This window comes from Equus caballus, chromosome X (assembly GCF_041296265.1).
Source record: "Equus caballus isolate H_3958 breed thoroughbred chromosome X, TB-T2T, whole genome shotgun sequence".
Taxonomy (NCBI): domain Eukaryota; kingdom Metazoa; phylum Chordata; class Mammalia; order Perissodactyla; family Equidae; genus Equus; species Equus caballus.
This window is the reverse complement of record NC_091715.1, coordinates 95097058-95109897: the sequence shown is the minus strand read 5'-3', so window position 1 is coordinate 95109897 and position 12840 is coordinate 95097058.

The following is a 12840-nucleotide window of genomic DNA, read 5'->3' as shown; positions in this document are numbered from 1 at the left end:
AATCAACCAAGAAAAAAGGTAACCGAGACTTCTGGTTTCTGGTTCTACATATAAGAAGCTTGGAAGTCATCATGACATCTTAACAGTAAGTAAAAAGCTGAACAGACTGAAAAATCAACAACTCTTCTTGGATCTATAGGAGAGGGGAGGGCACAGGGCAAACCACTGTCTCCGATATTAGAGAGACACACAGGTGAAGACAGAGAGTCGCGTTTACCAGAGCAGAGGCTCATGAGTGGAAACCACCACGGGAACCAGAGTGTTGGTGAAGTTGGTGTTGAAGTCTCTGAGTTGGTGGAAATATTCTTTATCTTGATAGGGGTGTTGATTATGTGGGTGTTTTCACTACCATTGAACTGTACCCTTAAGATCTGTGCTTTTCATTCTATGTAAATTATACCTCAGTCTAAAAATACTGTTTTCACAGAATTCTTAATACATGGGAAACTACTAAGCTTATAATGCTAGACATAAAAGGAATTCAAAATTGTGTATAAAGAATGATTCCGTTCGTATGTGTGTGTATGTGCGAGAGACGGTGATGAGAATAAACACTAGAAAGAATTCACTAACGTTTTGTGAACAGTGGTTATCAGTGGGACTGAATGCTTTTGTCTTTACACTTTTTTATATTCAAAAATTTCTGAAATGAGCATGCAATACATTATAATACAAATGACTAAATATATAGCTATCGGAAGTGAACTTTGGGTTGTCTCATGGTAAGCTGTTAAGTCAGGGGCTATCAACCACACACTTCACTGATCCCTTAGCTCTCTGGGTTCCTGAGATAAAGGAAAACGAAATAGCACTTAATGCACATTATTACTTGAACCTTAATTAAATATCTGCATGCATAAAATTCTCTTTTTCCTTATTGGCTCCTGCCCCGAAAACTGGATTTAGGAATTTGAGTTTCTCAGATTGTTCCTGTATCCTTTATTTCAAATAACATTTTAAAAACTCACCCTTCCATCTGGTCTGCATGTTGCTGTCTAATATCTTAGCTCTTCCTGCCCTTTCTGCTGGAACACTCTTGGGTTAAGTATGTTCATTCATGAATAACTGTTTTTATTATAATTTTGTTATTTTCAGAGTCCTGGCAGTATACTCAGAGCTACATAAGCAAAGACATGTTTGCTGACTAAAAGGCTTACTATTGAACAAAAGACAACTTTCTGAGTACAATGGAACATGCGTTGGGTAACAAAGGATTTCACCATGGTGCTTCAACTAGTAAGTTGTGCCAAGTGCCACTGCAATGAGGGTGGGGTCACTGTGATCAATATTGCTTTTAGGACTTAATTTTTTCTTGGGGCTCTACCATGACTTTATAATCTCTCCTAGAAATAAAAGTGGGATTAGAGTTCGAAAATAACTTTTAAATGTGGAAGAATCAATGCAATAGTAATTTAATAGCAATGCTATTTCTCAGCTTCATGGGAATTGTTTATCTATAAGCATCTTCTCATGCCTACATAATCTATTTTGCTAACTTCAGAAAGTCAGAGACTGTGCCTTCCTCATTTTTGGATCACCAGTACCTGCTAACCCAATGGTAGGAATTCAATAAATGCATGTTGATTGTCATAAAAGTTGATAGTTGGAGGATTCTGATTCTGTGATTAGTGTGGATTAACAGTCTTATTAGTAGATAGTTTATATATTTCTTCATATTTTTGATTAAGATGTACTATGACCTATTTTATATTTATAGCTTATAACATTTATTGTGTAAACATAATGAAAGCATAATCTTGAGATGATATCTTATTTTATTTGTTAATCCTATGTGTCCTACTAACTTCCCAAAGTCATGTCTCTGGCTATCTAGAGAATGTTCCTGTGATCTGATTCTTGCCAGGCCCGCACTGGCCATGCCAGCCCTACTTGACTTCAGACTTTTCCTAACTATCTTCTTAACATCAACCTTGCCTATCCAGTAGCTCTTCCACTCAGAATCCTGCTAGATGAGGGTTAGCACAATATATACATCTCTATTTTGACATTACAGACTGATAATGGTTTATTATGTTATCCCTCCCTGGTCATTCATATGATGTTTGACTGATTTAGGAATTTCAGGCTCCACGTCTGTGCTAGTAGGCAAGATAAGTTGATCCAGTGGCCCCGAAATGGCACCATGTGTGTAACTTGCAATACGCTGCTGCTCTGACACCATTTGTCATTTGGTTTCTTGTACAGTTGTAATTACCTTTTTCCAGGCCTGTCACTGCTGTGGCTCAGCCTCTGTTTGCTCACAGATTTTGTGAAGCCTTTGTTCAAAATGAGTCACCTCTAATTGCAGCATACCAGTAGGCCTCTTAGCTGTTGTTTTTCAGTGGCCCATGGTTTTTATGGTCTTAGAATGCTTATTTTTTGAAAAATACAATATTACATCCCCATCTGCTCTAGATTATTTACGTACGGTTTCCTCATTTAGCTCACCCATAGAACGGATAAAAAAATTTAGCAACTTAACATGAAATGTCTTTGATTACCCTATGAAACCCCATTTTATGCATGAGGGATATTTCTCTTTGATGTTTCTTCAGTAGGTAAAAAAGATGTATAAAACCTGGGTTTCTGATTAAGATGCAAAAATAATTCATCCCTTTGTAATATATGTTTTTGGTCTTAAAAGTTTATAGACACTATTGGCAAAATTATAGAAAGTTCTAGAAGGTTAGTTAAAATTTTTTTTCTATCTCTGTTACTACTTAATTATTTGGGAAGCGTCTTGTTTCCTGAGTTTTGGCAGACATTAATGTGCCCATTCTGTAAGAGTCATTATTGTGAGAGACATGTCTAATCAGTAATTCCCTAATTTGAATGTTTTCTGGTCCTTCACAGGCAGAACTGTGTACAATCCAAGACAGAAAGTGTACTTTTACATGCTGTCTATTTTTGCTTTATTTTTATTATTTTATGACTATTAGCATTAGAGGCTTTATCTTCCAATAATATTTATACTCTTCTGGGTTTCTAGTTCTGCCATTATTGTTCGTTTAGATAATTATCGTAGTACCATGTTTGCAAAGTTTAAGCCTTCTCCTCTGGAACTGAATTTTTATTTTAACTGAAGACTTTCTATCCTTAATCGGACGTAGTAAGGTGTGTGGGGGTCTCAGACTCTGTAATATTGCATTTGTGGCCTAGACTGCCACTTGCCTCCCATATATGTCTTCCTCTTTATCCCGAGTAAGTGGATCCTAATTTTTATCAGGGCACATTGACATTCAGAGTAAAATACATTGTTTCCCAGAATCTCTTGCACTTATGTGTGGCTAAGCGACTAACATCTGATTAGTTAGACTTAAGTACAAGTTTTATATGAGTATTTTGGAAAATTTCCTTAAATAAGAAGGAGGGAACTCATACTTCCCTTTCTCATTCTTGAATGCAGATGTAATTTAGGGTTGATGAAAACCCTTACTTCATTCTACAGAAGCATACACCCACGGCACCCTGGATAGGCTTTGTTTACTGTGGCAGGGTTACAAAATGAGTTCTTATAATGGTTTACTTTGTCATGTAGCAAGGCACCTGTATTTTTCTCTTCTAGTTAGGCATTTTACTCCACCACAAAATGATGGCAAGTCACTTGCTATCTTTGAGATGGCAGATTCAGAATAAAATATTTGAGACTCAAGTTGCCAAAAGTAATCCCTCTTTCATATTTGATAGGGCCCCAATTAGTGTGTGTGTATACAGTTGTTGCATAATACCTATGGGCACATTACCAAGAACTCTCCTAGGCAGACATTGAAGTTGCCTAGGCTAGTGCCCAATATCTATATGCAAGCTCTTGGTTCCTTGGGACCCCCTGCCATTGTTTTTCTGCCCTTTTGTCTTCATGTCAAACTTTCCCCTTTTTAGTTCTATTCCCTCAGGTCTCTGTTAGCTAATCTAATAAACTGAATCAAGTTGAGGTTTTAATGGCTAATAATGGCTTAATGTGCAACTCTTTTCAGCTAATATTTCCTTTTAATAAAGTACTCAGTGTTTTAACCCAAAGGAGCAAATAATATAGGAACTTTAGCAAGACTAGTGAGGAACATGTAGTCATAAAATATTGCAGCTAGAATGGACCTGAGAAATCTTCTTATGAAAATTCCCTATTGCAAAATTGAAGGAACTGAGGCCAGGGAGAAAAAGTCACTCGCCTGCGGTCTCAGTGCTTGTTAGTGGCAAATCAAAGACTCACTGTCAGAGCTGCTAAGTCTCAGTACAAGTTCTTTCTACTTCATCACATTGGAGAAGGAAAACTTTTTGGTGACAAAACACCATGTAGAAGGGCATTAACTCTATAAGCCTGTTCACTGTAAGAGTTTTCAAAGTATTTTGCAGTCATTTATACTATCCAATCCTAGAAAAATTTCTATAACGATGATTCAAAATTTTTAAAATGCAATTTCCATTTACTAAACATCAAATCCCATATGTTCCTTTAATGCTGTTTGAAATTAAAAATAAATTAACTATCACCTCCAAAAGAAAATCCAAGTAATTTTAATTTTAGAATATACTTTTTCTAGGAAGATAGGTCTCCTTGTTCAAGTTAATGGTATGCACTCCTAAGAGATTTAGGCTCCTAACAAAAGTCTTCTGTTCTACAATGTATATGTACAAGGAGGGCATAATATTATATATAAATACACTAGGCATATTATCTGACATTTGCATGTTCACAAAACTTGTGCCTATTTAATGGCATATATGATTTCTTAGTTTTATTGTCTTATTCCTCCAAAGATTAACTCTCTCTCGTTCTCAAAAATAGTGTGGTATGGTTGATACGGTGGTGTTTAGTTTTCTTCTGCACGTACTATCTCTTCTCTCTGATCTTTCCTGAGAATTTCCTGGATAGTTTATAAATGGAAGTAATGAATTTCCCAATGGACACAAGTAAACATCCTTATTTAAGTAGAAGTCCTTTGCCATTTGACATGAATGCAAATGACTACATATGACTGGCAAAGATAATAATTCACAGTATGGCTTGTTAAATAACATTTTTTTCCTTTGTGTGACTGAGGTCATTCAGTGACACTCATCTGGTGGCCGTCTGGTCTGGAAGGTCCAAAATGGCTTTGATCACAGGCCTGGCACATTGGTGGAAATAGCTGGGCTTGGTTGGTTCCTTTCTCTGTCAATGCTGTATCAGGGTCCCTCCACGGTCTCCAGCGTTGTAGTCAGACTTCTCACATGACAGCTCAGGGCTCCAAGAGTGAGTGTTCTAAGAGGTAAAAAAAAGAGCTATTAGTATCTTAACACCCGGGCATGTAAACTGACACTGAGCCCGTTCTGCTATTCTTTTTTTTTTAATATTTAATTTGCATAATACTTTTATTTTATTTTTATTTATTTTTTAAAGTAATTTTATTGAGATTATAATGGTTTATAATACTGTGTAATTTGGGGTGTATATTATTATTTATCAGTTCCTGAATACACTTCATCGTGCTCACCCCCAGTAGTCTAATTTTTATCCATCACCATATATATGTGCCCCTTTATCCCTTTTGTCCACCCCCCAACCGCCTTTCCCTCTGGTAACCACTAATCTGTTCTCTTAATCCATATATTTGTTATCTTCCACATATGAGTGAAATAATACAGTATTTGTCTTTCTCTGTCTGGCTTATTTCGCTTAACATCACACCATCCAGGTCCGTCTATGTTGTTGCAAATGGGACAATTTTGTCTTTTTTATGGCTGAGTAGTATTCCATTGTGAGTATATATATATATATATATATATATATATATATATATATATACCACATGGTGTATATACCACATTTTCTTTATCTACTCATCTGTAGAAGGACACTTGGGTTGTTTCCACATCCTAGCTGTTGTGAATTGTCCTGCCATGAACACAGGGATGCATAAATCTCTTTGGATCACTGATTTCAAGTTCTTTGGATAAATACCCAGTAGTGGGATAGCTGGATCATATGGTATTCCTATTTTTAATTTTTTGAGAAATCTCCATACTGTTTTCCATAGTGGCTGCACCAGTTTGCATTCCCACCAGCAGTGTATGAGGATTCCCTTTTCTCCACATCTTCTCCAACAGTTGTTGTTTTTTGTCTTGGTAATTATAGCCATTCTGCTATTATTCTTTTAGTCAAAGCAATTGCAGAGCCCATGAGATTCAAGGGGAAGAGGCGCAGATTCCTACTTCACAATGTGAGGAGTGCCAAAAGATTTGTAGTCATCTTTAATTTGCTACAGTTACCAAATGATTGTTGTGATAATGACAGTCTCACAACTAGGCTACTTTTATGCCAGGCTTCCTTTCCTTTACAGGCACACTTTAGCACTTAACTGTGAGTGGAAATAGGTATCAGTGTAAATAGCGTGGCCATGTACTCCTGGGTCCCTTTAAAGATCTCATTTTCTTTTGCTTTTATTCACAATGAAGTTACTATTTTTATACTCTCCAAACATGTTTTTAAAAGATGACGTTTTAATTACCATGACGCTTTTCTGCAATATTTCAGAATATACTTGGAAACTTCTCTTTTAATGAGAGCTATTGTGAAGTTCTGCCCTGTCCCCTTTGTCCTTCAGACACAAAGATTTGGTGGCACTTGAGCATTGATCTTATTGATTTCATTTTTTTTTCTGTGTAGGATAACTTTGATACATCCTAAGGTTAACAGCTATTTCCTTATTTGGCATAATTATGAAGTAGAAACTGCTAAACTTCTTTAAAAAATATTGGATTCAAAGACAACAATTAGGACAGTTATAATAGATATTGTGGCTGTTTTAAACACAAATATATTTCTCTGCATTTTTCTGTCATTTAGATCAATATGTGGTCAGTTGTGGAGCTAATATTCAATGAGGCAGACAGGAAAAATTTAGACACCAGTAACCGCCAATTGAATTGAACCACCAACTGAGTGAATGTTTTATAGCAAAACTAGGCTTGTAGTTCAGCCTAGTACGTTTAGCAAATGAAATTCAGTCTAATAGCATAGTTTATTTTTGCTCTTGAAATACTGACTGTCATTCAGGAATTTCCTTTTCTTTTTTTTTCACCTTAGTTTTTGCTTTCGTTATGTTTGGTAAGTTGGTCTTCATTGATACAAGTCCTTGTATCTAACAGGGTGATGATGCAAGTTTGCAGGAATGTGTGTACGAATGGGACAGAAGCACTGAAAAGGTGTTCATAGCAATGTGAGAGTAGTTTTCTTTATTCTGTTGCGTTTATTTATCTAATAACTATCGAATCTGAATATTTAATCCTTTGCAACCTGAGGATATGGAGAGATTGGAGAGAAGAAATTAATGAATTCTCTTTTATCAAGATGCTGTAAATATTCAATTTTATTCTTAATCAAATTGAACGAACTCCACTATTTTTCCCTCTCCCCATAGGTAAATGGAAGAATTCAGTTATATTAACAGGGAAACATTTTTAATTCTCTGTCCTAGGATCCTAAACTTGCCATCTGATTGACTAGAACTAGATAAATGTAACAATGAAAATTCAGAGCCAAACTTTTGGGGGAGACAGCAAGATATAGTAGCAAGAACAAAAGTTTTGAATTAGAAAAGCAGAGTTCAAATTGTAGTTCTATGCTACATATTCTTTGACCTTTAGAAAGTCATTTGTTTTGTGCTGTGTCTTAGTTTCCTCATTTGCAGAACAGGTAGAAAACAAAGACCTACCCAAACAATGGTCTGTAAGGTCAAATACGATAGTGGATATACAAGCACTTTGTAAATTGCGACTGACCTCCCGCAAGCTATGCTGTCAGAATCTGCATGTCTAAATATCAAAGAACTGGGACCATTACCTTCAATCTTTTCATAGATTTTATCCGAAACTTCTGATGAGGAAACTAAAAGTCTGGTTATAGTCTTGCTCAAGATCACATTCCAAAGCTCATACGCATATCTTCTCCTATCAACTCCCACAGAGGAATCTAAGTTTGTGGTAATTTGTTAGTAATATAAAACTGACACAACATTCTCCCCCAAGTGACCATGGTAGAGGTGGCAAATATGTCTTGTGAACTCATGAAGAAAAGGATAGGAAATACAGCTTCAGCTGGCAAAGTGTGGAGTTCAGTTTTAGTCTACTCTGCTTATGCAGACATGGTGGCGGGTAGTTAACTCCTTCAGAAAACAAAGCAGAAAAAAAATAAGGTGCCTGCTCATAATCTAAAATAATTAGCCAGAGAGGTATAATAGATATATTTTATTAGATTTATGGAAAATTGCCTCTACATTGTAAAGCAGTAAGCAATCTGAGCTGTACTGATCATTATAAACACAGCCTCACAAGGTGATCATCTTCCAGTCACTTATTCTCTTGAAGTGGGACTACATCAAACTAAAAAGCTACCCTACAGAAAATAAAACTGTCAAGGAAGTGAAAAGGCAATCTACAGAATGGAAGAAAATATTTGCAAATCATATATCTAATAAGGGGTTAGTATCTAAAATATATAAAGAACTCATACAACTCAATAGAAAAGAAACAATCAGATTAATTATGGGCAGAGGAACCAAACAGACATTTTTCCAAAGAAGACGTGCAAATGGCCAAGAGGTATATGAAAAGGTGCTCCACATCACTAATTATCAGGGAAATGCAAATCAAAACCATAGTGATATATCACCTCACACCTGTTGGAATGGCTATCAGAATGACAAGTGATAACGAGTGCTGGCGAAGATGTGGAAATAAGGGAACACTTGTGCACAGTTGGTGGGAATGTAAATTGGTGCAGTCACTATGGAAAACATTATGGAGGTTCTTCAAAAAAATTAAAAATAGAACTACCATATGATCCAGCAATTCTACTTCTGGGTACACATCTGAATGGAACAAAATCACTATCTTCAAGAGATGTCTGCACCCTCATGTTCATTGCAGCATTATTTATAACAGCCACGACACGGAAACAATCTAAGTGTCCATCCACACATGAATGGATAAAGAAAATGTGATATATAACAGAATGGAATATTATTCAGCCATAAAAAGGAAATCCTGTCATTTGTGACAACATGGATGGACCTTGAGGGCATTATGATAAGTAAAATAAGTCAGACAGAGAAAGACAAATACTGTGTGATCTCTATATGTGGAATGTAAAAAACTTGAATTCATAGATACAGAGAACAGATTCATGGTTGTCAGAGATGGGAGTTGAGAGTTGGGTGAAATGGGCGAAGGTGGTTAAAAGGTACATAGTCCCAGTTATATGATACGTTCTGGGGATGTAATATAATGTAATAAGTTCATGACGACTATAGTTGCCAATAATGTATCGTATATTTGAGAGTTGACAAGACTAGATTTTGAAAGTTCTCATCGCAAATAAAATGTAACTATATGCAGTGATAGATGTTAACTTATTGTGGTAATAATTTAGCAATATACATAATCTGTATATATAGATGTATCAAATCATTATGTTGCACACCCAAAACTAATACAATGTTACATATGTCGATTGTATATCAGTTAAAAAAAAGTGCATTAGGGAGGAAAACATTTCTTTAGCACCTCTTTCATGCATTCTCTAATTCTCATGGTGCTAAGCATGACATCTAATAAACAATAATTCACTCTAAGACAGGAAGAAATCCAAGATTTGTAGAGTTGGAAGTTTATACAATTTGAGTTGGGTCCTTTTTAAGAAAAATAATACAAAATTGTGAATACAAAGTTGCTAGGCTCCCTTGGAGGTTGTGTAAAGGACCCATCCAAATAAAGGGCCCTAAATTTTATGTTTTATTAGCTTTACTGAAAGCCACTTCTTGAAGAGTATTAGGGATATCATAAGAAAAAATTAGTACTTGATAAATGTGCAGTTTCTTAGTTTGGAAGGACAGACTAAGAGGAAGTTATGTTGTGTCTGTTGGAAGAAATTTGTTTTGTTATACAGTGTAAATAGACAACTGACAACTGGTGCAGAATAAATCCCAGAGAGGATTTGAGTGGAATGCAATTCCTAGACTCTGTTTCCATAAAGCATGTTTATTAACTGCAAGTATTCCTGGGAGATTTGATATTTTCTGATTCAAAAATGCCCTATGCATTCAATTTTATCCAGAGGTATAAATAAAAATGTCCCTATTAATTTTAATGGCTATTATTGACGAGTCACACATTCCTGGCTATCTTACAATTTAGAATTGGAAAGTTAGAATTAGGGCATTTTGAGCATTTTAATACAGAGGTAGAAAACTTTTAAAGATAACTTTTCCATTTTTTCCCTTTCTTCTTTTGTTTTGGAGTTGATATATTTTATTTGTTTCATTTTTATTGATTCCTTTGACAGAATCATTTTTCTAAATTCACATTCTTCTTTTAATAATTTCAAAATTGAATAAAAATACGCCTACATAAATCATAATTCCTTTGAATCCAGAATACCTCCCTCGTCTTAAATTTTGGAAATGAAGACTTAAGATACAGAAGTAACCTCTTCGAGTTTCCTGGAATAAAAAACACAATAGAAAGAAGGCTTAGGGTCCTTGGCCGAAGGCCTGGTCTTGAATCACTTGCGGAGGGGAATTTGCATGCCTGAAGCACACTGGGAAAGCTCCCTACTCAAGATACATCCACAGCCCAAGTGGAATGCCATCCTCGACGATTCTTTGCATGAAGCATTTCCTTCACCTGACATTCTTATTTTAACATTTAACATTCCTGGGATGATTCACACTGTAAGCCATCAATACACTCAAATGAATTTGGCAGCTCACTTTCCTTAAGAGTAGTAATCAGCCTTCGAGGATTATTAGACACTTGTGAAAAGGGATGTTGTAGTATGAAGAAAAATTACTGAACCAGAGAAGTAAGGAATGCTGAAAACAGGTTTTCCCTGGAATCAGCCATGAATGACTCAATATTTATTATTTCCTACATTAGAATGATTGATTTAACTGACAGAAGGCTTATCGCTAGACTTTTTTGAGTTTTGTTTCTATGCCTGCTTCTCCTCTAAAACTATCTCCACCCAGATCTACTATCCTTGGTTTTCTCATATTTTTCTTTCTCCCTTGTTTTCTTTTGGACTGCTAGCCCTTATCAGTTCTCAGTGATCCTTTACATGAAATGAAAAAGAATTTATTTCTGGGAAAGTTGCAATAGTTGTTTTTATTAATCACAAAATCCTGGCTACAGTAACTCACATTAGTTAACAACAAAACCATAGCAATAATAATAATAATAAAATAATAGTAATAACAACAATAATAGTAATTATATATATATGAGTTATTGAGACTTATTATGTGTCAGGCATTCTTATGAGCATTTTGCATGGATTATCTTATATAGTTTTCACAATAACCCTATGAGGTAGGTACTATCCCCTTTTATTTATTTTTTATTTTTAATTATTTTGAGGAAGATTAGCCCTGAGATAACATCTGCCGCCAGTCCTCCTCTTTTTGCTGAGCAAGATTGACCCTGAGCTAACATCCGTGCCCATCTTCCTCTACTTTATATGTGGGACACCTGTCACAGCATGGCTTGATAAGCAGTGCGTAGGTCTGCACCCCGGATCCAAAGCAGCAAACCCCGGGCCACTGAAGTGATGCGCATGAACTTAACCTCTATGCCGCTGGGCCGGCCCCCTCATTTTTTGGATGATAGAACCAAGGCACAGAGAGTTTCAGAAACTTTCCTAGGGTCACACAATCTTCTAAGAACAGGGCCTATGCACCTTGACACTGCCAAATATTATCTTATATAAGAAGCACTTTCAATACTTTTAGTATATCAATAGTTTTATGAACACAGTGGCCTTATGTTAGTACATTTACTAAGCATAACTATTACTCAGTATAACAGAAACTATCGTTATTACAAATTTCCAGCATGCAAGTTGGTAATTCATCTATACACATTTCTTTCACTAGGAATCTTCTTTGTTTCTATGTTAGAAAAATTTGAAGCTAGCATGCTGTTCTAGATTTTCATTCTTAAGTGTAAATTATACAATAATTTAGCTTAAGTGGCTGAACTCTAACCAGCTCGTAATTTACTGCACTATAGCACAAGTATTGTTGCATGAAACCAGAAAGAGAAATATAGCCTTTGCGAGTTGTGGATTCGAATGATGGATCTTTGTCTCGACTCCTTTTCAGTGCATTTTAATCAGGAGCAGAAGTTGGTCACCAGCTGGACTGAATGTCTCCCTGAGATCTTGTAGAGGAGCTAAAGACACAGACTTCTTATTTAGATTAAGTGACTTGTTCTTAAGGGCAAATAGTGAAAAGCTTTTATCTGTGGTTATTGGTATGCACAAGACCTTTCCATCTTGGGTTAGAGAACTATTTCCAGCTAGTAATAAGTTATTTCTGCTTGTTTCCATCCCAGTGAGAATTATTTCCCATTAGTTTTATAGACAAGACACATTTTCCCCAAGTGATCAATAGAATATCCAGGGAGCCTTGAATATCTCCACGTATCGAAAATGACACTGAAAAATGTTTTGTTTTCCAAGTTCTCTCAAGAACTTGCCAGATGATGGATATATGGACAGGAAATTTAGAGGTCAAAATGTTTGGATTACTATAAAGCAGTGTACATGTTATCATTTAAAGAGCAGGAGAAATATTTTTTAAAAACAATGGAAAATAGGATAAATTATGTTCATCAATGTCTATCATTCTAAAGCAGCTTGGGTAACTATATATAAAATAAGCAATGGAGCCTACTAGTCAATACAACTTTTGGTGAATTGGTCCACATCACAAATTGTACTAATTGGTACGTCAGGTTATCCAAAGACAGAATGAGCCACAGAAATGAAACTCTTCTTTTTTTCCTGGAATTAGTTTCTTCAAATGA